The following is a 26,776-nucleotide window of genomic DNA, read 5'->3' on the forward strand; positions in this document are numbered from 1 at the left end:
AAAAATGACCTGGATACTCAACTACTTAAAGGAGATTTCTCACTGAAGTTTAGGGGACAAAAAAAATTAGATACTGGCAATTTAAAATAAAATAAAAATTAAAGAAATCCTCCAAACGGCAGGAGCTATTGGGGACCTGTTACAACAAAACTGATACAAGAAAAATCAGATTACTTGGATTTACATTTAGTTTAGCACACTTTGAATGCAGATCTACCATAGAAGGGAAACATTTTCATTGCAAAATGCAATGACAGTTTTACCATTCAACAATATTACATGTGGGTTTTTATCAAGGAAAAAAAAAACCACCTTGTGAAAAACGTATTTTGAAGAGGTTATACCTACCAAAGCCATCTCTTCCAGTATGGTGAGAACAGGATTTATGGCCTGGCCACACAGATACAGCAGTTAGGAACATGAGTAAACTTCATGAACTCAAATGAGATTGCACAACAGCTTAAAGACATGAGGCTAAATCAGTTGACCCCTAGAAAACCTGAATTCTTTGGTTGCAAAGCCTCTTGTTACTATTTGGACATACTTAGAAAGAAACAAGAAGCCCTAGCAACAAATCCATCAGGTATGTAGGTGCCATGTCAGAGAGCATAAGGATGTAATTCAATCCTGCTGCAAGGACCAGCATATCAGAAAGCAAGGATGTGGAAGTGACTTCCCAAATCAGGGCACAGAGTGTGCACACAGAGCCACTTGGTGCTCCAACACACAGCTGCTCTGGGAACACCTCTGTGCTTGTGTGTGCCCTCCCCATCAACACAGACAGGTCTCCTGCAGCAACAGGAAATGTCAGGAGAAGGAATCAAGTTGGAGTTTGGGGATTGTTTGTTTGTTTTTAAAACTCAAACTCAGTCTTGGCTTTGTGTACTTGAACCAGAATGCAATTTCTATTAATCCAGTTAGGGATCAAAACCAGAGCCTGTAACTAATCTGTGTAATTTAACTTGTAGCTTTAGTTTTGAATATTATATTCCTCCAACTTGTTTGCAGAAATTGTTTAGCAAATCCTTCTATGTAGCACATAAATCAAACTGAAGTGGAAGCAAAACTAATGAAGGACTAAGAGGCAACAAATTAGTCACTGAGCTCTATCCAGTGCCCTCTCCCCAACACAACAAAGTACTGCATATGAATAATGGTGATACTTCTTTCTGCTCCCCTTGTTTTGTCTTCTTTTCAGGGAGAGGTTTGGTTGATATGCCATCGTCTCACTAGTTAAAACATCTTTAATCGCATTATATCTACATTTTATGTGTAGATGTCTCTTAAATATAAGAACATACAAACACACACTCTGTATTTTCACCTCCATTTTGAAGACATCATCTAAGAATTATTATTTTTCAAGCACTTGAATTTCTGAATGGTTTCTTTTCCTTTCTCTGACACCTGACACATTCCTGAAAGGTTTATGCTTTGTAAAGGGCCAATGCAACTGCAAAAGCTATAATTTAAAATATTTTGACATATATGTAACGCTCAAATTCAACTCAATTGGATCCGAAAATTTCATATCGACTACTTTAGGAATTACTTTTAAAAATTAGATTTATATGTGAAAGAGATGAATAAATTATATTTAAAAGCTCATCTAACACATTAAAAAATAATAGCTAACTTTATTGAAAAATCATATTTACAGCCCATGTAATAGATTAAAAATTCCAACCACCCTTATTAATGCTTTTAGTCCTTCTACCTAGTTTTTCCTCTTTCTTCCATGTTCCTTACACTTGCTTTACTCTTTGCATCTGTGCTTCTTTTGCCTCTTGCTGAACTAATTCTGCATACCTCCATACATTAAAATTGTCCTTCTTAAAAGCCTTCTCTTCTTGCTTCCCTCTATCTTTTGAACAATTTTCAGCCTTTTTTCCTTGTCTTGTGTGGTCTCTCCCAGGTTAGGGACCAGCCTGGGATGGTCTTGCACAGGATGAGCCCCCTCGCAGCCCTGTGGTGCAGGTGGTGCCTGCAGGGTGCCCTGGCCATGCTGCTGCCAGCCCTCCAGGCTGGCTTTGGCTCAGGAGCACCAGCTGCACCCACTGCTTTCCTTCTGCACATGGGCAGGGAAGGAGCCCTTCCGCTCGACCCAAGAAAGAGGAGGAATGTTGTGAGGGATGATGCTGTGGACTACCCCAGCCCTGCAGACACAAGAGTTGAGTCTCAGGCTCCAATTTCAATATTTATTCTTGCACTCCTTGCCTTGCTTTATCTCTGGTTTAATTTTCTCTTCACAGACCATTTCTGCTCCTCACGTATTGTCTCACAAAAAGGCACAAGCTTCAGCAGCAGCTTTAAGCTGCAATCCCTCTGTTATTTCATGACCTGCAGGAACACAGGGAGCATCCTTCCCTGGCCTCTTGGAGAGGGACTCGTCTGCCCCAGAGCCTGGCACACATTTCACACATGAGGAGGATTTCAGAAACTCCTGGGGCGTGCTCACAAAGAGGTGGTTGTGCTCACCTCAGCTCTGAGACCACAAACACCACCGGTTCAATGACGCTGTCTCCACTTTGAAGGGATACAGAGACACCAGCAGTGGCACTTCCCTACTGAGCTGAATCCTTGTGGAGATGTGCCCGTTTTGCAAAATGTTGCCTGGAACTGGGCTGAGGAGGTAAACCCCTCAGCTTCAGGCTGACCAGAATCCAGTATGCTGTTCCTTGTCTCCAGCCCTCGCAGTAAAAGCTCTCGTACCCTTGCAGGTGGTGTTTGCCACATTGGCTCTGTAGGCAAGAGCCTCCAGTGGCAGTTTCCACACACACAAGCAGAAGCTGGGAGCACTAAGCCAGAGGACTGTCCTCATGCTCAGCCTCAATGAAAGCCCTGCTAGTTTGTCTATTTATGGCATGTCCAAGTCACCCATCACCATGGCAGCTAAGCACAGGGGAAAACGCTGCAGAGTGGAGCAGATCAGACAGCAGCACCTGTAAGACATAACCACAAGACTCGATGTCACATCCTCCCCTGGCTGCTGCCGTGACCCAGTTATGATTTCTACCTGAAAGCTGTGCACTACGGAAAAGTTTTATTTATTAACATAGCCAAACTATGCTCTTCAAAGGTCTTACACCAGCAATACAGGAAGCCAGAACATAAAAGCAGGCCAGGAGAAGGCGAAACAATATTCAAACTAAAATAGAAAACAAATGTCATTAAAATTAACATCGCAAAATACACTGCAGTGAGCCAAGCTAAGAAGAATGCATTCAGTGTACACCGTGCCTCAAGCAACTTCAAAGGGGGAAAAATAACACATTTAAAGCATATACAGAAGCAGCTCAGGTTTGTCATCAGCACAGAAAACTGAAGAGTGTGAATTTGGTCCAAAATCAAAACCACAGGTCAGAAGGCAGGTGCTCTCATGAGGAAGACAAATACCCTGAGAGTTTTCAGCCTCCTTCCAGCTTATTGACTCACGTTACATTTCTTCCTCCTTTTATATGCATTGACATTACATCAACAAAAATTAAACATGTTACTAATACTTAATATTTTCTTTGGCCATTTCCATGATCTGACATCCAGACACTATTGAGTACAGAACTGTAGTGACTCATTTCTGTAAGAATCAGCACCTGTGGCCAAAGAGGGAAACACCACCATATGTGAACAAACGAATCAGAAGTGCCTTCTTGAAGGTTTCCTGAAAATGACCAAAGTCTAAAACTAAATGAGGGTTTTCTTTTTTTGGTGGGACTGACCTTTTCCCCATGCAGTAGATAAAGAGAGTGATCTCTGTTCATCACACATCCTTATAAAATTTGGGAAAGACATAGCATATGAAACCTGAGGTGCCAAAGGTCCAGGGTGGTTTCTACAGTCTGTGACACTCCAGTCTCCTAAGCAAATCTGTCAGACTGGCACTCCCTGCCCAAAGTAGCTACATGTCTTTGGACACAAGCAGAAGATATCCTAACCCTGATCAACCCCTCTTTCTGCCTCTCTTACTAGGAAAAGGGATTAACTGGTGGGATAATCAGACATTGTTTACTCCCCCAGAGCTATGCAGAAAAGATTAAGGCCAAACCCCCATGGCAGGGGGGTTGGAACTAGATGAACTTCAAGGTCCCATTCCGTGATTCTGTGAAGGCTTTAGTAAGTGGGAACCTAAAGTTAGTAAGCCCATACTGAGGCACTTAAATGATCTGATTTTTTTTTCTTTTTTTAAACCACTGATCTCCCTGTAACTCTGTGAATGAATACCCTCTGATAATCCAACCTTTATATGTCTTGAGCTAAGATTAAAAGTGTTATTTAAGTAAGAAAATTATCCTCTGGAAAAATTTAGTTTGGAAAAAGGTAAGAATAGACAATAGCACTCCTATAATACCAACTGAGTCAAAACTCCAAGCAAAGCAAAGGAGCAAGGAGAAAGAACAGTGAAATAATAAATGCAGTTGCTTCTTCTATTTGCAGATTAATAATTCAAGACCTATATTTATTTATTCATACTAATTGACCAAAGAAGTTATGCTGTGGAATAGCTGAAGAGAAACTAATTGCTGTCTCATTTTATTTTAATAGTATATTAAAACGCAGGCTAGACTGGAGACCTCTTCTCGACTTGTGCTGATGTTATCTGCCCTGAGACACTGGCAACTGGCCAGGGACTTGCCTACACTGATATTTAGGGCTAACCTTAGGAGTCAGATTAGGTGATTGTGCCTTTGGCTATAATGGACCACAAATGTGAAGCTCATTTCTTTTTGAGATCAATCTTTCCTCCTTTTCTTTTTTTTTTTTTTCCCCACTTAAGTTGTGTTATCATTTGTTCAGCCTGTGCAAAGGGCCCTTAAAGTAGATGTAAATGAATTTTGCAAAACCCACACAGGAGCCCTTAATACCATTGGAATAATTGGGGTTTAACTGCAGTGAATCCTGCAGCACACTAAATACAGGCATTCCCAAGCCTTTCTACAGGCTCATGACTAACACTCCCACAAGAAAAATGAGACAAAAGAAGTGCAACACTCATTCTGCCATAGAGCACTCTGTCAGTTCCTGCTCCTTCAGTGTTTTCCCCATGCAATTTCCATGCTCTCCTGGTAACTACATTGATGGCACTCACTTTGGTGTGGAGAGGCATTTTTTTCTTCTCCCTCCTTGCCCTCAGGTCTGGGACCACTCAACCCACCCTTCCCATCTCCCACCCCTGCCCAGCTCCTGCATGTCCCCAGCCTCTTGCATTGGCAGGAAGGCTGCTACTATGGCTGATGGAGGAGACCTCATGCACAGCAGCTCTTGTGCCCAGGGGCATCACCCCTGCTGCCACAGCACGAGGGGGAGCAGCACAGCAGGCAGAAGGACAGAGCCACAGTCCCTGCACCACAGGCCTAGGCACAGGAGCCTCCAAGCCACGCCAAAAACCTGACAGTGCTCCAGTATCCCATCTCAGACGTGTTTGTAGTTGTGCTGTTACGGGTACCCCACACAAAGCCCCCCCCACCAGAGCAGCACACGCAGGGCACCATCAGCAGCACACGGTGGGACAGGAAAGTCCCCCTGCATTCAGAGCCCAGCATTTAGGCTGGTTCACCCCACACAGCCAAACAAGAAACAACTGAAATGGAGCCCTGGCAATTTACATACCCTTTGCATAGATACAAATAAGCTCAGAAGGTGAAAGGCAACAGAGGAGCAGGTCCTTTGAGTGCAGATGCTTTCATCTTGGAGTTTGCTAAGGACAGATGTAAAGGCAGCTTACAATCCCAGTTGTGCACATTCCTCCTTTGAAGCTCTGCCCCTCTCCCAGCCCAAACTTTGCCATTTAGCACTCTCATTACCTTGTAAGGTCTGCTCCTCCCTTCAGCATTTTGTCCCTCTGCAGAACAGCAAGCTGTTTCCCTCCCTTCCCAGGAATCTTAATTAACACACTTTTTTTGCTCTGTGTCTGTTTCCCCCACACACTCCTTCAGACATACCAATAGCTTCACTCAGGTTTGTTTCAATGCTTTCAAAGTTATCTTTAATTGCATTTTTGTTTTGCTTAGGTCACAAGCTGACCTTCACACAAAACATAGCGTGCATCAGAATTTGAGGGCTTGTTTTGTCTGCACAGGTTAACATGCAGAGCTACACCTGTACTGCTAATTTGGACAGAGATGGCACTGGCTCTTTTAAACAATGATGATTCCATACTTACAATAATCTAGTAACAGCTTTCATTCCTCTGAACATATTAACATGATGCCAAATCTTCCTATCATCTTTCTAGACGTAATACTTTGTTGACTGACCCAAAAAGGCTTTCCTGATTCTTCATCATTTGATTTCCTCCTAGCCAGCGCATTCACATCAATTCAAAAGACCACTCCACTAGGAGAGCATATAATAATTTAGAGATGGAGGAACCTCTTCCTGTTTCAGGTCTGGATGGAACCTGAGGGAGGATGGATGGATGGACACAGACTAAGCATGTTCCACCACTCTGAATTTGAGCTTGCCAGCTCAGCAAGCAGGCAGAACAAGTGCAGGACAGCTTGTACAGTCACATAAACTTGCTTTCACACATATCTTATCACCCTTTTGTTTTTAACACACATCTTGTTGCTTTTCTCCTTTGACCTCCGGGAGCCTTAGCAACCTTCCCTGGGAATTACTCTACTGGGAGCAGAGAGTTGCCACCTCTGCCTCTGGAGCCCTGTGTTATCTCCCTTCTGATACCAGCAATGGGGTGAAGACTCTGGAAATTCATCCAGGAGGCAAATAAATAACCTAAAATCCCTCTGACTTACAAATTGTGCTCAAAACCATGGCAAGAGCTCTCCCCCAGGACCCAAAATGAACACTGAGTGGGGCCAAGGAGGAGCTGGGGAGCAGCTCTGTGCCCTCCCCTGGGTTGTGCCCAGCTGACAAATGAGACCTTGACTCCCAAGTCCTTGTAAAATCAGCCAACAAAAACAAGTTATTAGGGGTGTATTTGGTCACAGAAAGCAGATTACAAATTACCCACATGCAGCACTTGGAAACAAGATTATTTGTGACATAACAGATTGTCACTGTTGTAATCCAGAGCCTGTAAACACTTGTTAGTCGTCCACAGGCAAATGCAAATCTGTGCCAGTGTAGCTGTTTTTAGGTAGAGGTGATCTTGAAATACCAGATGCTAACATCTGAACCCTTTTCTGTGCCACTAATACTGTTCCCTGAATGTTTTCCCTGCTGACCTTAACCCAAATGTTGCCTGCATCTTCAATGGCCCTAAGACTGCATCTTTGGGGAATTCTTTTATAAATCAAAATTAGGCATTATATTATTAAGTGGAATTTTAGAGAGGAAAAATTATTTCTGAAGTCATATTAAGTAGACTTCATTAACCTGTCCTTAGTTCCAAGAACCTGTTGACTATATTGTTAAATGATCTAAAAAATTAGTAATTAAAGTCAGACATCAACATTTTACAACTGGCACATAAGGCATCTTCAAACAGTTGTTCCACCACCTCATTCCCAAATGAATATCTTTCAAGGGCTGACTGATTGCAGGGCGGCATCTCAGGATTGTGACAAATTGCAGATTCACACATCAACAGCAAACCCCTGCAGAGCACCCAACTTTCCAAGGCATCCTGCAAAGCTGAACGTGAAGCCAGGATGGATGCACGGACACTGTGCCACGGGGATCTAAGCAACAGTTTCCCTGCAAGGGTTTTGGACTGGCAGCTGTGCAAACACAGACATTTTCCCTTAAAGAAGGCACACCAGAGCCAAGGCAACGAGGGGCTCTGCAGGGCAACACAACACAGCCATGGAGGGGATAATGGTATCTGTTCAGGAAAACAGATATTACTAGGTTATGAAAGTGGTGAGGTGGGAATCAAAGGCTGCTAACCAAGGCTTTGGTACTTACTCATTATGAAAATAGGACAGCAGCAACACTGCTGAAGACATTTTCCAGCAATCACTCTGTGCCCTAACCCACACATTGCCCAGATGTCTCTTGGGAACAGAAGATTCCAGCAATCTGATAAATGAAGAGCTGGTTCCTGCTCAACTCACAGCACCACACTCAGGCCCAGCACCCTGAGAACGGCAGCTCTTGCTTGTGTTTTCATTATTCAGGCTTTATGGAAAATTTTGCATGACACCAAAGAGAATGTAGGAACATGAGAATTATGTTTTTAATCCATGATTAAGTCACAGTGAAACACTTCTGCATTTGCAGAAGTAATGGGCCATGAGAAAAGGTCTCCTGTACAAGTCCCTGAAAAGGCTGGATAAAATCCTTCTGTCTCAGAGATTCTGGCACTGAGTTATCCTCAAAAGTAGTGTGAGCAGAGTGAAGGGTCATAGGAGGTAACTCCAAAACAAGAGTACATACATGTTCTGCTGTACCAACTGCTGCCTTGAGAGACAAGGCACTACACCTGTGTTCTTACAAGGAATTTCTCATTTACTTGCTTGATACTAGTTTTAATATATTTGTAAAGCACGAAGAAGCAGTAGTAACCCATTGTAGGGAACAATAAAATACTTAAATTGCATGCCAGGTTTTTGGATAATGCACCTATATGTCACTTTGGATCTCATATCACACCAGCTCAAGGAAAGTTCAAATTTTGTAAATGAGTATTTCTTATTTTTCAGAGCACACAACACAACTGATGCCACCCGAAAGCAGATCAGCAAGGAATAAATTTTTCAGCCACCTGAAAGTTTTCCTCCTGAGCTCATTGTTTCTTGGCCCAGCCCCTGGTAGCAGATGCCAGGAGCCTCACGGGGCCAGCGAGGTGTCCGAGGGGTGCCGTGACACACGCCTGGCCCTCTCTGCAGGGGCAGCTGGGTGGCTCTTTCTGCAGCTGAGCCAGGGCAGGACCTTTCTGCTGCTGCCCAAGGATTCCCCTCCGCTGGGAGGTTCCTCCCAGGGCCAGGCTGGCTGGCAGCATCAGGAAACAGTCCCAACGTGCTGTGAAACGAGGGCCGTAATATGTTAATGTGAAGACTTTTTCCAAGTAATCTTTACCATCTGTTGTCTCACACTGATGTTAGTATTAATAATTTATAGACCTTCTCCTAAGGCTGAGGAGGAAGCAGAATGCTAAGCTCTAAGACAGAGACAGTATCCTTTTTTCTTTTTTTTTTTAAATGAGATTGATGTTGCTTCATACGACTGCCTTGCCCAGGGAATATATGGTGCTCTTCAGCTTTCTGCTGCTGTTGCTTTTGTAAGCCTTTTACTGAAAATAGCAGTGGCAAGATATTTATTTTAGTCCATTCCTCTGTTGCTTCTTTCCTTCTAAAATAAGGCATGCATCCTATCTGGTACATAAGCAAAGTGCACGTAAAGGTCAGAGGCAAAGCATAAGCTGACATTGTAAGTCGCATTATAGGATGCAGTCACTGCCAGGCAAGAGCAGGCAGGGTTCCTTCTTGTGCTTTCCGAGGCACTGTTAGGCTGAAGGAGCACAGTTGTGCTACCAGTTTAAGCCAGCAGAATCTCCTTGCTATATTTAACCTTGATTTCCTCAGAGACCAAATATGCAAATGACAAAATGCGATGCACAGCAAACACTGCTTTCATAAGGGAGGGCTAAGTTATAGTCCCAAACAATCAAATCAGCCTTTCCTACTCACACGGCTTCACTTTAATCCCTTATTAACAGGATTAATAGCAGACTTACAGTTCATACCATCTTACTCCCCTTTTACACAAACCAATCTAGCTGCTTTCACAGAGGGACAGGTGGATTAATAGTCTTAGTCAAAAACTATGGTGATAATGCAGAAAATTGGCCGAAGGGAGGGATTCCAGGGTGAAAACGGACAGCTGGAAGATTGCTATCACAGCCATGCAGTGACTTCACCCGCAGATAGAAATGTGAAATGCGTGGGAGACCCTTCTGCTTCTAAATTGAAAAGCAAAACAAACCCCCTGAAAGATAAACAAGTACAGTAAAGGAATAAGTCTCTCTATTAATAAATGCTTACCAGAGGATAAACAAGTAAAGGGATAAAGAACCTGTGAAGCTCAGAAATGTGGAGGCATTCGCCGAAACATAACTCCGCTAAGAAACGCAAAGCTCAGACAGACTGTTATACAATCTTTGATTTCTTTTAATAACACTTGAAGGTCAGATGCCACAGCTCTTCCTGGAAATCCTAAAAAGACTGGGTGGCTCCCCAAGTTAGAAAGGAACTGCCACATCGTATGTTGTGCAACACAGAGCTGTTGGCTGAGGTGTATTACATTACCTCCACCAGCTGACTCAGCCCCAGCTGTTATAAAGGGCTTTGGTACCCGGGCGAGCAGCACGTAGCAGTCACACGCCCAGGGCTGCCGGACCCCGGGCTGGGGCTGGCCAAGGTCGGGGGGTCAGGCTGGTTGAGCCCGGCACCCCCAGCGCAGGGCTCCGCTGGGTTACCCGAGTTCACAGCCAGCTTCTGCCGGGCAGCGGCTCTGCTTACTCATTACGGGATCAGCAGGGCTCTGTCTGGGGAGGAAAAGTTAACCCTTCCCCCGCTCCGTGCAGCCAAGAAAAGGTCCTTAAAAACAGCCCCGGGAAGCCCAGGCTGGGGGAGCCGGCGGGGCTGGGCTGGTGCTGGGGTAGCTGTGCTGATTAGAAAGGGATGGTGGAGGTATGGGGGGAAAGAGAGGCTATTCCCCAGGAATTAGAATTTAGAATTCCCCAGGAAATTCTAAAAAAGCAGGAGAAATGACACCTGCAGCCAGTTTTCATGCAACCAATGAATCCCTCATTCGCGACATTACATTAATGCAATCAGGGATAAGGTAGGGGTGCACACTGTGGGGTAAAGCACGTTTCTCACCATGACCCAACCTGGGTGTCAGTCCACTAAGATGCCTGTGCCCATGTTTTCACTCTCAGTTTCACCAGTGTTCATGAAATTATGGCAAATCTCATAATGACACTTTTTCCCTAATAATTCAGACTTTTACTGTCCAGACCCCAGCTGGAGTCTTGCATCCAGCTCTGGCTCCCCAGCATGAGCAGGACATGGACCTGCAGGAGCGAGTCCTGAGGAGGCACAAAGCTGGTCAGAGGGCTGGCACATCCCTCCTGTGGAGAGGCTGAGAGAGGTTGGCTTGTTCAGCCTGGAGAAGAGAAGGTGTTGAGGAGAACTCAGAGCCCCTTCCAGTGCATAACAGGTGCTGAGGCCCTGGCACAGGCTGCCCAGAGGAGCTGGGGATGCTCCATCCCTGGGAGTGTTCAGTGCCAGGTTGGATGGAGCTCTGAGCACCCTGGGATAGTGGAAGGTGTCCCTGCCCATGGCAGGGAGGTTGCAATGAGATGATCTTTAAGGTCCCTTCAAACCCAAAGCCATTCTGTGATTCTGTGTGAAAACATAGAAAACATTTTTAGCTGGCACATCCCTCCTGTGGAGAGGCTGAGAGAGGTTGGCTTGTTCAGCCTGGAGAAGAGAAGGTGTTGAGGAGAACTCAGAGCCCCTTCCAGTGCATAACAGGTGCTGAGGCCCTGGCACAGGCTGCCCAGAGGAGCTGGGGATGCTCCATCCCTGGGAGTGTTCAGTGCCAGGTTGGATGGAGCTCTGAGCACCCTGGGATAGTGGAAGGTGTCCCTGCCCATGGCAGGGAGGTTGCAATGAGATGATCTTTAAGGTCCCTTCAAAGCCATTCTGTGATTCTATGTGAAAACATAGAAAACATTTTTAAGATAACTTCCAGTGCTTGTGGCCTCACCTTTTAGAGCCCATAATCAAGATTAAAGTAAAAAAAACTCCAAAATATGTGTGTGGGGGGGAATTATTGTTGGTGCCTCACAGCCCTGTTAGGCAGTAGTATGATTTCCTGGTAATGACATCCTAATTTACGGCTTCTGAAGTTAGAAGTCATCTAATATATCATCACAGCCCACTAAGAGATATTAAGTTGGTTTTATTTGGTACTTAAAACCAAAATAAAAATATTTCTGCAGTATAATAAAAAGTGCAATTCTCCCTTTTCCACCAAGTCAAAATCCTCTGTAAAGAAAATAGTTTCATTCTATCACAGAGAACAGATGGTGAATAGCAGGTATGCAAACTGTTCATTCTACTCTTCTTTATTTCACCTTCCACTGTAATTATATTTCATGCCAGATTCCAAATGAAGTATTGAATTCAAAGATCAGAATTTGGTAGAGATTAATTTTGCAAAGCTTTAAACATTAGTTCAATTTTGTGACATTTTGAGTGTAATTAATACACATCTCAAAGTGTGCCAGATACTTAGAGGTACATCAAAAAATATAAAGATCTTATCATAGTTTATACAATGAAAAATTCTCAAATAAACAATGAAATATAAGTAAAAAAGCAGTGAAGTTTGCTTGCATCTGGCTAATGCCTCCATTAATCTTCATTAGTAATTTCTAATATTAAGAGCAGGGAAGGTAGGATTTATAGCTCTTTTCAAAGAAGAGCCAACAGAAATTAGTTGGATTGGGCCAGTGGATCAGTACCAAGAAGAGAGGAAGAAAAGATAGGACAGAGCCTTTAAAAGTGGCAAATGAAGGATTTCTGCAGATGAAGTGTACTAGAAGGAGATACAGAAAGACATTAAGGTGTGCATGTCCATGAAGGCAAGAAGGAAAAAAAATCAAATTTTGTAGGAAGGTCAGCAAAAGAACTTGAAGAAGAATGGGATTTGATCCAATAGAGAGGTAAGATACAAATCAGCTTAGGAAAAATATCAGGAGCCAAAAGAGAATGTGTTGCTTATCTATAACTTTTGAAGTCTGGTATATTTGTTTGTGGGAGATTGTATAGAAAATACAATTGTGTGAATTTTAAGACTGAATGGCAGTGGGAAAAGCTGGATAAGAAACGGTAAGTCAGAAAAAGAGGATATACTTACAAGCTTAAAGAGCATCAAGGAAGAGAAGGAACTTTAAAGTGCTTGAGTTTCAGTTTGCTGGCATGTGGTTTTCCTTCTGCAGAGGGATCTTGAGGAAGTTCAGCTGGTGAGGGAAAGGCAAGCTGTGAGCAAAGCAGAGTGGAAATGAAGAAGTTAAATCGCTGAGTTTGTAACGGGTAGTTGAAGATGTGGAAGTGTGTCATGACATGGGAATGGAGGAAAACAAGAAGCGTATGGCATTTCTGAAAGCTGGAGAACAGGTGGTTTTCAGGAAGGGAGGGTGTGCAGTCACCCTACAACGGAAGGGAGGATGAACTTGCTGGTGACTTTCCTGGCACTGCTGTAAGCCATTTCTATGGACAAGGGGGAAAAGAAAGCAGATTTTACAGGGGGAGAAGGGGGAGAGAGAATTGACTGAGTAGGGCCACAACAAATGAGATTGTGGTTTTCTCTAACTTTTTTTTTTTTAACATGTTTAAGACATATGGAGGCGAAGAAAGGAAGCATATGGAGAGGCACTTGAAAATGGGGCTGGGGTCAAGAGAAATGGTAGGGGAAACAATAACATGTTTCAGAAGCAGAGAAGGATGGTTGAAGATGTCTCATTGTTTCTTCATGTTCCTCCATCTGCCAATATCCATCTGTTGGTTTTTTGTTGTATGCTCAAATGTCAACTCCAGTAACTGTTTAATGTCAAGTGGATAATCGTGTCTGTGTCCCTTTCTCAATGATTTTTGGAGGGATATAGAAACTATATCTTCCACACAGCACTGGAAGGGTGGGAAGGAAGGATCCATCCACTTGTTCTCTGCAGCCTAGAGGTTGTTGATTAAAAGATGCTGTTCTGGGAAGCAGAAAAGGTCAGATGTGAATCCATAAACCTGAGAAGGCCCCTGAACTTGTGAAGGGGGCACCCTGAAGCCCATTGAAGTGCTTAACCCCGTTCTATAAAAGGCACTGATATCATCACCAAATCCTAAAGGAAAAGTGTAACAGGAGAATCTGCCCTGGGGAAGATATTCCCCAACTCCCTGTGGGCTGGAGCTTGGTGCCAAGCTCATCCAGGAGGTGAGATGCTGAAGACACCAGTTCTTGATGTCTCTCCACATCTGTTTCTCTTCTGGGTGCCCTGGCTGCTTTTGAAGACAGCAAAGTGATTTTGTGGTGGTTTGTGAACCCAGGTGGAGAAAAGCATCACCACTGGCTGTCCATCTCCTGCCCTGGCTGCAGGTCACCTCTTGCACTGCAGAGGTGGCTTGTGAGTGTGTGTGCTGGCTAGTTGAGGAGAAGGGACACCTTTTTGTGGGAGACAGGTAGGGGAGCAGAGCAGGCAGAGGATGGTGATGTGCAGTGCAGCCCCACTGTGATCCACTGGAACCGCTTGCTTCTCCCACAAGTTGCAGGAGCAAGAAAGGCACCCTGTTGCTGGTGCCTTGGCTTTTCTCTGTCAGGCAGGCACTTGCCCACCTTCAGGAGTCACTACGCTGTGGCAAAGTAAGAGATGAGCCCCTGCATCACCATCTCCTGGCAATGACCCACTGGGAATACCCGCCCCAGCAGTCATTTTCCCTCTTGGCAAAACTCAGCGGTCAGAGCAGCCCAGAGCTGAGTCAGTCTTTCCCAGGTCACCGGGAATCAGTCCCTGCCTGCTGCATCCCCAGTCCTCAGTGACATATCCGTAATTATGATTTTCACTCTTATGTTCATGATATTAGTATTTTTCTTGCTCTAGACAAGACTCCTACTCTTCGTTCATGCATGAGCCTGTCATGCTATACAATTACAGTGGAGTCAGGGCCTGATCTGTACTATAATTATAACTGAGTCAGTTACAACAGGCTTGTCTCCTGACCTGCTTCCAAAATAGCCCCATATTTTTTAAAGCAAATGGGATTTTAGGTGTATTCTTCAACGACGTTAATGCACTACTCTCGTCTTGGATTTAAACCGGGCTCATTTCTGATAAAACAACCCTTTTTTTAGCATAAGCAGGAAATGGTCCAAACTGGCTGTTCATTTGCATTCACTGTCAGCTTCAAGCACCCTCTCTGAATGTCAGATATTTCCCGTTTGCATTCCCTCCCCACTTTGTGTGTTTGCTACTTCCTGGCATCCTTATCATATAGTAATGAATCATGCTGGAGTGAAGATGTCGAATTGAGATACAGAGCGGGACTAGTTTGGTCAGTCCTTGGTAATCAGGCCTTTTAACAGGGAAATGCATTTAAATAGGTCAATGAATCTTACATGTCTGTGCATCAGGAATTATCAGCACCGCAGACCTTGCAGTTGGGAGAAATTCTCTTTCAAGCAAAAGTTCATTGAGCAGCAAACATTTCATTTACTTTTACATTTAAAATGATGGTTTACCTTTGTGTGTTGTTGGGGGTCTTTCAAACTCTAATAAAAGATTCCTTATTTTTACTTTGTTTTTTTCCTTAATATAGGAAACAATATATTTCAAATTAACTATGCAATCCTGTTAGAGCTAGAAAGATGCTTATGTAATCTCCCATCTCCCAAAATGCAGTTGTAATTCCTAGGCTTTATTTTTTCCTAATGTCATTTTTGGTGATGGCAATGTGAAATGTTGCATTACAAAGGTAATGAAATTGTTGTTGGAGGAAAGTCCCTTGCTCCATTCTTTTAGAGTTTCTATAGGTTATGTTTGATAAGGTTCTTTCTGGAAGCTGCCCCAAAAAATGGGGCTGGTGGCAGCCTCAAGGATCTACTTCTGACTTCAAGCCCAGTTCCCCAGCTGTTAGTCCAGGATGGCAGTATATGAAATTATTTAAAACATTATGGTCTGGTTTGGATTTTTAGGCATTTAAGTGTAATGAAGAATGCACAGGTGTGGTGCATTTACATCAGTTAAAGTTTTTGTCAACTCCACTTCATCTTCTATATTTCATTTTGGGCAAGAGCTCTGAAATTACCAATATTTGAAGCATAAAGTCAGACTTTTTGTTGACAGTTCTTATTTTGCATTCAGTTCGATACAACTCTTGCAAAAGAGATTCAGGATAAGCCTTCAGACTACATCTACCAAAAGCCCAGTCCTCTATTCAAATTCTAAAGGTTGAGTTTGCTGTAAAGCATGTGCCTCTTAAGATATCTCCCTGACATTACTTAAATATACCTGTCTTGCATAGCATTTGTCTGAGGCTGCGTATATCTTAAAAAAAAAAAAAATCTTTTCCTGGAATAAATATTTAAAAATTGGACTAAGATAAGAGTATTATTATGAGTTCACCAGTAAAAGCAGAAGAGCTGTAATATGCCCATGATACTAGGTATTGTATGTTCAATATACAATAATACACAAGTTTATAATATACAAGTTATTAGAATTCAGCTGTACTTCCCTTGGTGCTATATTCCATTCTTTAACATGCAGAAATGTATAAAGCAGCAGTTTTTAACACGTGCTTAATTAGCTGCTCTTAAATGGCATGTGAAAATGAACTCAAAAAGCAAATCTATTGTCATTAGGCTCAAATCTGTTGTGTGTTGTTTGCCCTTCTCTCAGAAAATGTTTAAACTGAAAATCAGAAAGGACAGAAAACAGACAGAGCAGTACTAATGCTGAAGCAGAAAGGAGGTGATGGACACTGATCTTAGCAAGATTATTGTTGTCTACTGGCCAGTCCTACCATCTTTCATTTACAGGACGCTCTACTCCCAAATAGGTGAGGTACAGGTGTGCACCCTGGGATCCCTCAGACCTGATGCCCCAGGATGCAGCTGCAATCCTCTCCTCTAGTCCAGCTGCAGGGAATGCTGGCAGTGGGTGCACAGGGGAGTCTGCTCACCCTCCTGATCTGTGCTCTTGTTTTCTTGTAGTCCCCCCTCTACCTGCCCAGGCTTCTCATGTCTCAGCTGGATAATTGGATAGAACTCACTTGTCCTTCCTGTGTATGTAACATTTTGCATAATGGGATCTTGATCCATAAAAGGAACTGTATTAAAGCGAATAACATCACCACCAAAAAAATAAAATGCAATCCTTTAATGGTGAGTATGCTTGTTGAAGTCGATGTACAAGGCAAACACGTGTTGGTGTCCACTCCTGGCACTGTGTGGAGCTATATGGGGCTATGGGGTGATTTCAGGAGCTTGTCCATCTCCATAAAGGAGATTTCTTCCTGTGTAGCTTTGATCCAGTGTATTTTGGAACAATGCAGCCCCAAAACTAAGCTGGATAAATACTTTACCCTCCCTGAGTGCTGTGGTTCACACAAAGGGCCTTCCTGCAGCAAGTCCTGTTGTTGCTGCTGACGTGGCTGCTCCCCCCAGCCAGTCGTGTCAGTAATGTTTCTTAGGCTCACCCAGGGTACCTATTTAAATTATAGATGTGGACTACTGCTGGCTCCCCTCCAAATCTCTGATCTAGTAGCTGTTTTTAATGATAAATTACATATGTTTAATAGCTCAGCTATTTTGTTTGGTTCCTTCAGAACTTTGAGATGAATAGGCTCCAGTCTCAGTGATTTATTGCAATTTAATTTGTCAAGTTGTTTCAGCACTTTTTCTTATGCTCCTCTGACAGCAGTTCACCTTCACAAACCAAAGATGGGTATTTCCCTTTTCTTTTCGGAGTGAAGACCCATACAGAGACTACTTGGCAACCTCTGTGAGTTCTTTCTCCTCTTTGACCTCTTTTTCTCTTGTTCAGCTGATTAAATTTAGGGATTTTCCTATGAGTATCCAATGTTTGAATCCTACATCACTGCAATTGTTTTGTCCAATGCTTTTCATAAGCTGATTGATCACCAGTTTAATGGTAGGTACAATTTTTGCCTGGATTTTTCTGGAAATTCTCTGCTCTACATTTACTTTTGATCTCACATTTACTTATGACTGTTCTCTTTCCTCAATCATTGCCCATATCTGTTTCATCTGAAATAACCTTTCCTGGACATGGATGGTCAGATGTCCAGAATTCCAAGGGAGGCTGCCAAGTCCCATCTAGGATTGGTTGCATTTCTCTCTTTCATGATTGTGTTTTACAAAGGCTTTGTATTTATGCAGAAAGAAGAGCTGTAACAAAGTCTGTAGAGTACTCAGCTGGTTTCCACTTGAAAGTTCCCAATTTATAAGAGATTTCTGCTACTTGTCCCTGAGCATGTCACCTTGCAGTTAGTATAATTGAATTTAATCCAATTTATATTGCTCCATTTGTCATTTATTTCTTTCTATGTGATATCCTAATAGTCCTCTGTATTAACAGTGCCTCAACATTAACATTGTGATCAGCAAATTTCATTTGTGCATTCCTGTGTGCCAAGAACCTTAGGGAATGATTGGTAGGTTTCACGACATTTCCTTGCACCATTCTCCTGCATCCTTGTGCTTTCCATTTTGGCACTCCTTAGAAAGGTCTTCAGCTACAGCATGGCTGCTAATACAGGCTTTCTTTAGCTTAACTTCTGTGGAAACATATGGAATTCCTTGTTAAAATCTGGATACATAAATTCTATTGTATTCTCCCTTATATATGTGTATTTTTATTCTTCTGCCCCTTTTCTTCCTGACAAAATCCCCCTTTAAAAATATTGGGGTAAGAGGAATACACCTATTCCTTCAGTACCATCAGCAACTCTTTAGATTTGTTTTTAAGAAGTCTTAAATGATGGTTTTCTCCCTGTGCTTGATTTGTCTTTAGTGTGTGGGTTTTTTCAGAACTGTGTGTGGTGTTAAGGTAGTGTCTCAGTCTCTACTGAGTTGCAATCAGTGTGAGAGCTCTGTGTTGGTGTGCAAAGGGAAAATGTGTACCCTGTTGGTTCAGGCTGTAGCTGTCTTCTCCTCCATTTCCTAATTCTTCCATTTTATTGGTCTGGCATATGCTGATTTTGGTGTGACTGTAACTGAGTTTTCTTAAGCATACTCTAGGTTTAATTCCATTGCACACTGATTCCTGCATTTCCATGAAGAAAAGGCTCATGGTTTAATCCCCCTCGAGTTTATCATAATTTTTGGGAGCACTTTCTCTGGAAGGACATCAGGCTTGCACACCACTGTCACAGGGAAGTCTCTGGGGCCTGGCAGGAGAACTTGCACCTACATCATAAACAAAAAACACTCCCAACCCTCTGCAAGGTTGGCAGACTTTTAATTGCAACACGGTGGAGATGAATCAGTTGGGTGTCATGGCCTTGGGAGCCTTCTGGGTGACTAAATCTATGTCAGATGAGGTGACAGCAGGGAATAGGTGTGAAATGCCCTGGAGGTTGGGAGAAGTTCCCTCAAGGAGAAGATGAACAGCTAAATGGGTCACTGAAGGAAGGGTGATGGGCTGAAGGGGAAACAGAGGGTGAGGGATGGTCTGCAGACCTTTTCTTGAGGGTGTGAGATGACCCATGACCACTTCACTGGTGCCTTGAAGTGTGCTGCTCACTTCCTGAATAAGCTTCCTGTATAACTTGTTTGCTTTTAACTGGAGACTGCAGAGATTTCTTAGTGAATGGTCTTCAGACAATTTTCTCAGGAAGCCATCCCCATCTCTTTCATATTAAAGATTCTATTATTTGCAACTTTTTTGGAAATATCTCTTTAAATCTCATTGTACATTCAAAGATTGTCTATTGGCTTGTGCTTTTATCTTTTGTTTGCTTGTTTGTTTTTTGGTTTTGGGGTTTTTTTTTGGTTTTTTTTTTTTTTTTTTTTGTAATAGGAATTGGGAAATTGAGGAGAAATGCAAAAATTTAGTCAGTTGTTAAAGAGCATTCATTGAAAAAGTATAAAAAAGTAGCAACTGGGTCAATTTTGAACTCTTGTGTGCAAATAACTCTGAGGTCAAGGTATTTTGCAAAATCATTCCCCTCCCTTCATATAATGATCATGGTCACAGTGCAAATGCCTGTCTTAGGTCTAGAAAACCATTCTTAGAGACAAGCATCAATGCATGTCCTGCTTGTGTGATGTGGGACTGGAAGTATGTTTTAATATTCACATGCCTGAAGCCTTTGAGGGAAACTCCAGAAGGTTACAAAGGTGCCTTCTGAGGAGAGGAGGTGCACACTGTGTTTTTCCCATCTATCAGGCAGCAGGATGAAGATCAGAAGATCAAACCGGAGATCTGTGGCAAGGCAGGAGGTCCTTGTTCTTTCTTTCCCAGTTCTCTCCCATTTGTGACACCTGAGAGTAGCCTGTCAATGTCCAGAGTTCAGTATTTCTTTCCCTTGTTGTTGTCCTACCCTGGCCTGAGATGTGGATTTTTCCTATTCCCATGCTGGATGTTGAACTGAAACAGCACTGAGTGAGAAACTCATGGGAAAAAATTTTGTTTGTCTGCATATAATGGGTAGATCTACCACAATATAGCAGAGATGCCACAGAATGTCATCTTTCTGGTCACTTCATAACCTCTGTCCCTTCCTAGCTAATAAACAGATCTGGTGAGAAACTCCAAAAATCTGAAGAACTGCCCCTGGCTCAGGAGGAGCTGAAGCAATAAAGGTCCTGTGGTGATGTGCTATGAGAATCCTTCAAAAACCCCTGACTCAGAGGAAGCAGCTTGTGAGTCCTGTTTAAAGCCCAGGATGGGGGAGAGGATGTTCTGCTGCAGGGGCTGGTGTGCAGCTGGAGTGCAGGCAGCTTGGGGTGGCTGCATTGGCTGCTCTGTAATGGGCAGAGGGGATCACTGCTCCTCATTTTCTCTCCTCAGGGCAATGAGCTGGTCAGAAAAGGCAGAGGCAGAGTGTTGTGTGTGTTTTGCTGTGTGGGAGCCACTTCCCTGACTCCTTCCCTGACCTTCCCCCTGACATGCCTGCTAGGGAATGTGTCTTTATTTTGTGTATTGCAGGCTGTGTGCTCTCCATGACCTCCCAACAGGGGATGTCTTACTTCAAATGGAGAGCTGCTACTGCTTGCATCCAGGCAGAATTTGGGAAGGGAAAAGCTCTTTGTCACGTAGGTTGTTATCCAGACACCACAGGTAAGCTCTTCCTACTGGGAAAAAGGAGACAGAATAAACGAGACACCACCAGCACCAATGGATGGACACCCATGGCCACCTCTTACATAAACCTGTTAAAGACAAACCCTTTCTTATGACTTTGTCGGGTAGTGTTTATATTCCAGCCTTGGCAAATAAATCTTGTGTCATTAAATAGGAAATAGTTTAACACTTTACCAATGCTATCATAATGAATTAATTTGATATTCATGGGAATACCACATGTGCTTTCCTAGGTGTCCTACTACCATTTCACTTTCACTAATGGGCACTTGAGTCATACTTATTTTTCCCCAAAGCCACATAATGATCTATAATATTCCTGAATAATTGCGCTTTAAGTGGGAGCTAACAGGGTTGACTACTCCCAGAAATATGTCAAAATATTTTTACTATTACAAGTAGGAATGTGAATACTAGCTGGACCTGCCCCAATACATTTAAATATGTGGCAAAGTTTTACAAAAGAAAGTTCTAGAATGTTTTTTGAAGGTTAAAAAGTCTTCAAATGTTGAGGTTTTTTTCCTGAATAATTTTTATAGCCATCTGCAGAAGAGCAAAATTGCTAAATTGTGTTAAAGAGAAAAAAAAAAGGAAAATAAAAGCCAGCGTAAGTTCATGTGGTACCAAAATGTAATTATTTCATAGTAACTGAAATAACTTCACAGCCTCATTTATGCCATTGATTGAAAATATATGTTAGTTGCAGGTATTTTAATACCAGGCTGGTATATGCAATTTCTGGGTGGAAAGAAGCTTGAAAGCCAGTCTCCTTCTTGAATGCATAAACTTTGCTGCCTTTCTGATGGATAAGTATCCTGGAGAGGTATTGGCATCTACAGGGTAGTTCTGTTTTGAGGCTTGGCTGAGTTTGCCCTGTGTTTGCCCCACAGAGCCTGTGGGAAGGACCTTGGTCCATGCTGGGCTCCTGGAGCAGTTGGGGCTGGACCTCAGAGCAGGGGGGGTCAGGGTCCCTCCCCAGAGCAGCCAGAGGGGGCTTCAGCCCCACCTCAGGACCACCATGAAGCGCCAGCTGTGCAAACATCCTCTCCCTCCTCTCTGCTCAGGATCTGATCGCAGCCCCTGCTTGTTTGTGCCTTTGGCTTGGCCACACGAGAAAGTGGGAACACCTGGCCAGCACAAGGTGCTCTCCACAGGGAATGTCTGCTGTGTTCCACCTGCTTCTGGGTACAGCTAAAGCCATGGATGGAGGGGAGAGGCGGATGGAAATTATTTATTGTGAGGAAAATCACAGCAGGCACATGGAACCCTCAGGGGCAGGAGCTCTGCCTCATCTGTGCAGCTTTTGTATCCTGGCCACCATGGAGTTGCCAGGGAGAGCACAGAGAAGTTGCTGCAGCTGTGTCCTTGAGTGACCCCCAATTGTCAGGTCAGACCTTGAATGCCAATGAGCCAGGAGCCACCCTGTCATGCTCACGTTAATGAAAAGGAGGAGGTCCAGGAATAGGACTGGGTAGGAGAAGTGGAGCAGGACATCTGTGTCCTCAGGAGGATCCTGTGGTTCCAGAAGGAACCACTGAAGTACGTAAGACTTCTTTAATTAAAGGATTTACCTGTAGTCTCAGAATGGAAATGACGTGCTTTGTTGTGCCTAATTGGGAGGCTGCTCTCCAGAGCCACGGCACCAGCTCCTGAGCGCGCGGAGAAATTTCTACGCACAAAGCTCGCTGCAAACCAAACTGCTGCAGCAGCCCCGTGCACGGCAGTACCTAGGAACATCTAATTTTTATCTGATTAAGAACTGGGAAAAAATGAGGGCAGGAGCCTTGCTCATGCATTATTGAAACGTCTGCAGTGACGCTGGCAGGATGGCAGAGCGTGCCTGCTGATGCCGGAGGAATGGAGGCTGTGTCTGGCGGGATGCAGGGAGCCTGGAGAGCGGTGGGTGCCTGGGTTGCGGGGCCTGAGGAGGCTCTGAGTGCCCCTGAGCTCCCTGCAGGTGGAAGATGTGGGGCAAACAGCATCAATGAGCTGCATCCCGTGAGGTTCGGCCTGATCCAAAGGGAAATGCTGCAGGAGACAGCTGTGGGTGTGTTTTCCTCTGCTTTGGGTTTGTGTTGGATTTGGGCTGGCAGCAGCTTTCCTCTGCTACAAGACTTGTCACGGTATAAAACGTTGCCTCCCTTCTGATTCACAGCAGAAATATGTGCATCCAATCCACCCCATTTGACAAATTCACATCTCCTTCCTCTCCTCCAGCCTTTTCCACCTCAAAATACATTTACTCTTATATGGCTGACTAGCCCTTTCCTGCTTATACCCCTGTTTTGGAGCAATCCCCAAAACTGAGGCATCAGTATTTATCATTTATCATTTAACATTTTCAGGCAGAAATTCCCTAATAATTAAAAGTCATTCCCTACCTCTAATTAAGAGTCAAGGTAAGTGACAAACCTTTGTGGGTGCATTTAGAGAGAATCCCATAGATGATGTGTGTAATGGTACAGGGTAACATACGTGGCCCTGAAAAATCAGAAATATAAGGCTCTGAGTTGGAATCCGTGTTGGATTTGCTGGGGTCTTTGCTGTGTGTCCCCTTCTCCCAGACAAGGCTGTGGGGTGGGCTGGATGCACCAGGGTTCCTGCTGTGCAAATTACAGTCTGGCAAATTAAAATGACAGAAGTGAAAATTTCAGTTAATACGCTGGGTTATGAACTCTGCTGGCAGAGGCACAGACAGGACGCCTGTTCTCCTGTGCTGCCTTGTGATGGTGGCATTGGCCTTGGGACAGAGACAGGGTGGGCAACTGGCAGTGATAACCTCCTCAGCCATCCCTGCTCTATCTGATGGGAACTGGGAGTCCCTGTTTTGCATCATTTGGTGAGATCAAGCAAAATTGTTAATAAAACAACTGCCCTTTTACAGCATCTCTACAAAACACCCTTGAGTGATGGAGGACCTTGAATGGAAGTTCTGTTAAACCAAACAAGTGAAATTCGACTTGGGGCAAGTAAGGAGTCTGTTCTTGCATTTATAAGGTTTCAGAAGGTTTGTTAATGCACCTAGGCTGGTAAACTCTGTTCTTCCCCATAGTCCTTGCACCTCTGAACCAAAGTGCCACTGAAGGATCTGTCACAGAAATAAAGGCACAAAATAAATTTTGTCTTTACAGACTTACTATATGAAATACTGCTGTATTTATACAGCATTTTAAAGCCTTGTTTTTCCCTCTCATTTACCATTGGCACTACAGGACTGCAGTTCTATGCTTGGACAAACTATTTTTCAACTGTAACTGGGACCTTTTTGTTCTTTGGAGTAGTGCTCAGTCCTCGGTGAAGCTGTTTTGGTGAGGAGTTACTCTTCTCTTCCTGTCTTATGTTTTGCTGTTGTAACATAGTCATGGTGATTTGGAGTAGAGGACCTGATGTCCTGAATGGTTGACAGGTGAGCTGAGGGGCCTGGCAACAATTCCCAGTGCATCCAGTTCAGCTTATGTTTGGGAACCCACTCCCTGCTTCCGTGGAAAAGAAATCCAGTTTCAGGGGCTGCATGGGAGCTGTTCTGCCACACAGTCTGGGCAGCTGGGGGGTGGGAGCTGCATGGAAATCAGAGTGCCCCTGTGACCTGGTTCCTTCCATCCCAAATCTATTTCTTCATTGTAAATCCCCCAAAATGGCCTGAACTCGAGGCCCGAGCAATGCACTGCAGATCTATATTTCCCTATTCCTGCTTGCATTGGTTTAAATTCTGAGTTTAAGCTGAAGGCATTAATGCTGTATAATCAGGATTCTTAAAACCAAAAGAAATCAAGACACATTGCAAATTTCAATTTTCCACCTAATCAGTGCACTTCTTTCAATTTTACAAACAGGCATATTTCAACTCCACTACTTTAAATGACCCCCCTGATATTATTAGTTTATCAGTCAACTCTGATAGGCCAAAATGCCTTAAATTATATATAGAGAATATTAAGCAAATTTAAATTCAAGTCCAAGTAGAACATATGTAATTTCAGTTTTAAATTAATAATAATGTTTCACATTTCCCATTAAGCTACAAATGTAGGGTTAGCCTGAAGAAATAGTATTAAGTATCTCACCAGAGCAATTCAGTGCTCAGTTGACAGAACAGACAAATGTAGTACTCCCCATACAACAGCATCCATAAAAAAAATTACTAAATTCTTTGCCACTATGAATCAACAGTTTTATTGAATGGAAACATTTCAGTCAACACCAGTGCCTTGATAATAATATTTAATGTGAAGAGAAACCCCTAAAATATGTCAACAATCAGAATTAACAGTTGGGGTGGAAATGTGGGGTTGTATTTGCTTGTGGTTTTTTTTCAAGTCAATAACTGAGAAATATTGATATGAGTTTGGAAAGAGGCACAAATGTGTGAGCTCTGAAACACAGCTTTTCTGGTCTCTGATCCAGTTACTGGCCCTGGTCAAAAAAATCCAAGGAGCTGCTTTATGTTATGTCCTCTTTAAATCAAGGAAACACACCTCAGTTGCAAGCCTTTTTTCTGAATCATTCCTCCCTCCTTGCCTGCAGATGTCTGAGACGCAGCTGGGAATCCCCAAAGACAGGAGCGTTCACGGGAGTCTGCTTCTTTGACATTTAGGGTAGACAAACAGCTCCAAGGATCTGGGACAAAGAGATCCAAAAGCTGGTCTGGGCATAATGCTGAAAAATTGCTTCACTATGAGTTATTCTGACTATTTTTATGTGCAGCATGGGAGTGAGAACTGGATTAGGAGGCCTGGGAGGTTGAATGGATTACAAACAAAAAGCATTAAGCTAATCATAGGAGTGATGTTCCTTAAGGGCAAGGATGAACAAATGGCTGAGTTTTCTTTTGTCCCTGAATTACAACCATGGAACAGTAAACTAGTCAAAACAGTAGCTGTCTCCAAGCCAGGTCTGCTACATTATGCATTTCTATAAGTTTTATAAATATAGGTGTTGCTTAACATGGATTGCTTGCACGATCTTGGATGTACTCATAGAAAGGGAATTCAAGGTCAGCAGTCCCTGAAGGCTGTCAAACTATTTACAAGTTTGCTATTTATAAGGACTAGTCTGGGAGTCCTAGAAGCAATAAGTTCTTAGGCAAGCGGTTTAATTTCTGCATGACAGAAGAGCTGCTGTTTCTGTATCAGTGCCTAGATGCCATTGCAGTTCTATTAAATTATCTTAAAAATCTCTTCTCCTTTGTTATCTACAGTCTACTAGTGTCAGGCTCACCCCTAACCACTCCATATAACCTGAAGAACAAAGAAAGCAAGAAGTATCAGTACAGCCACTGTTCTGTGCAAGTTCTAAAAGGGTTCAGGGATGTCAAGAGTTAATCAGAAGTTTAATGATTAATATAGAATAATAATCAATTGACCTTGGGAGTACAGCATGTTATAAAACAGCAGGCTGGAGGATTCATTGCATTGCTACAGAACCCTCTCTGAAGAAAAAAAATTTCTTTTCTAAGGAAAGTGAAAAGTAGGGCATACTGGTTTCTGCAGACCAGAAAAAGCACATTGCTTGCTCTTATATTAGGCTTTGGAACACTCAAGTGAGGTGGAAAATGTAGAGAAAAAGTTGTGACTGAACTGCAAACAACGCAGATCAGAAGAACTGGTGTACAGAATTCAGATAAGCCTCTCATGAAGAGAGAGACTAGTTGTTCCTTCCTCAGCAGTGTTACCCAAGAGTATGTACATATTGTGCCTTTTGTTCTTTTGGGGTGAGTGGGTGGTACATCCTGGAAGGGCATCACTCATTCTTGGAAGTGAATCTTTGGAAGTCATCTCTTCTGGCTGTAGTACCTGAACGAAAGCAGTGTTCAGTGCTCTTGATCTAACACCATACTCTTGTCTAGACTCAGAGCACTCTCGCTTTATTTGTAAAACAAAAACAAAACCTTAAGCCCGCAATCTCTCCCTCTCCTTCAAAATATGAAAACCCTTGAAGAGGCATCTGGACTTGCACATTACTTTATCTGTTCAAAGATTCACAATG

General features: G+C 43.2%; 1 long non-coding RNA gene across 1 annotated transcript; it reads right to left on the bottom strand.

Moving 5' to 3' along the window:
* Positions 1 to 2,189: 2,189 nt before the first annotated feature.
* Positions 2,190 to 10,043, bottom strand: LOC120504114. Its single transcript, XR_005627950.1, has 2 exons — positions 9,945 to 10,043; positions 2,190 to 2,942 (listed from the first exon to the last, which is right to left on the bottom strand). It is a non-coding gene; the product is annotated as an uncharacterized LOC120504114 (long non-coding RNA).
* Between the last annotated feature and the right edge of the window lie 16,733 nt (positions 10,044 to 26,776).

This window comes from Passer montanus, unplaced genomic scaffold (assembly GCF_014805655.1).
Source record: "Passer montanus isolate IOZ18808 unplaced genomic scaffold, ASM1480565v1 scaffold28, whole genome shotgun sequence".
In the NCBI taxonomy this organism is placed as follows: domain Eukaryota; kingdom Metazoa; phylum Chordata; class Aves; order Passeriformes; family Passeridae; genus Passer; species Passer montanus.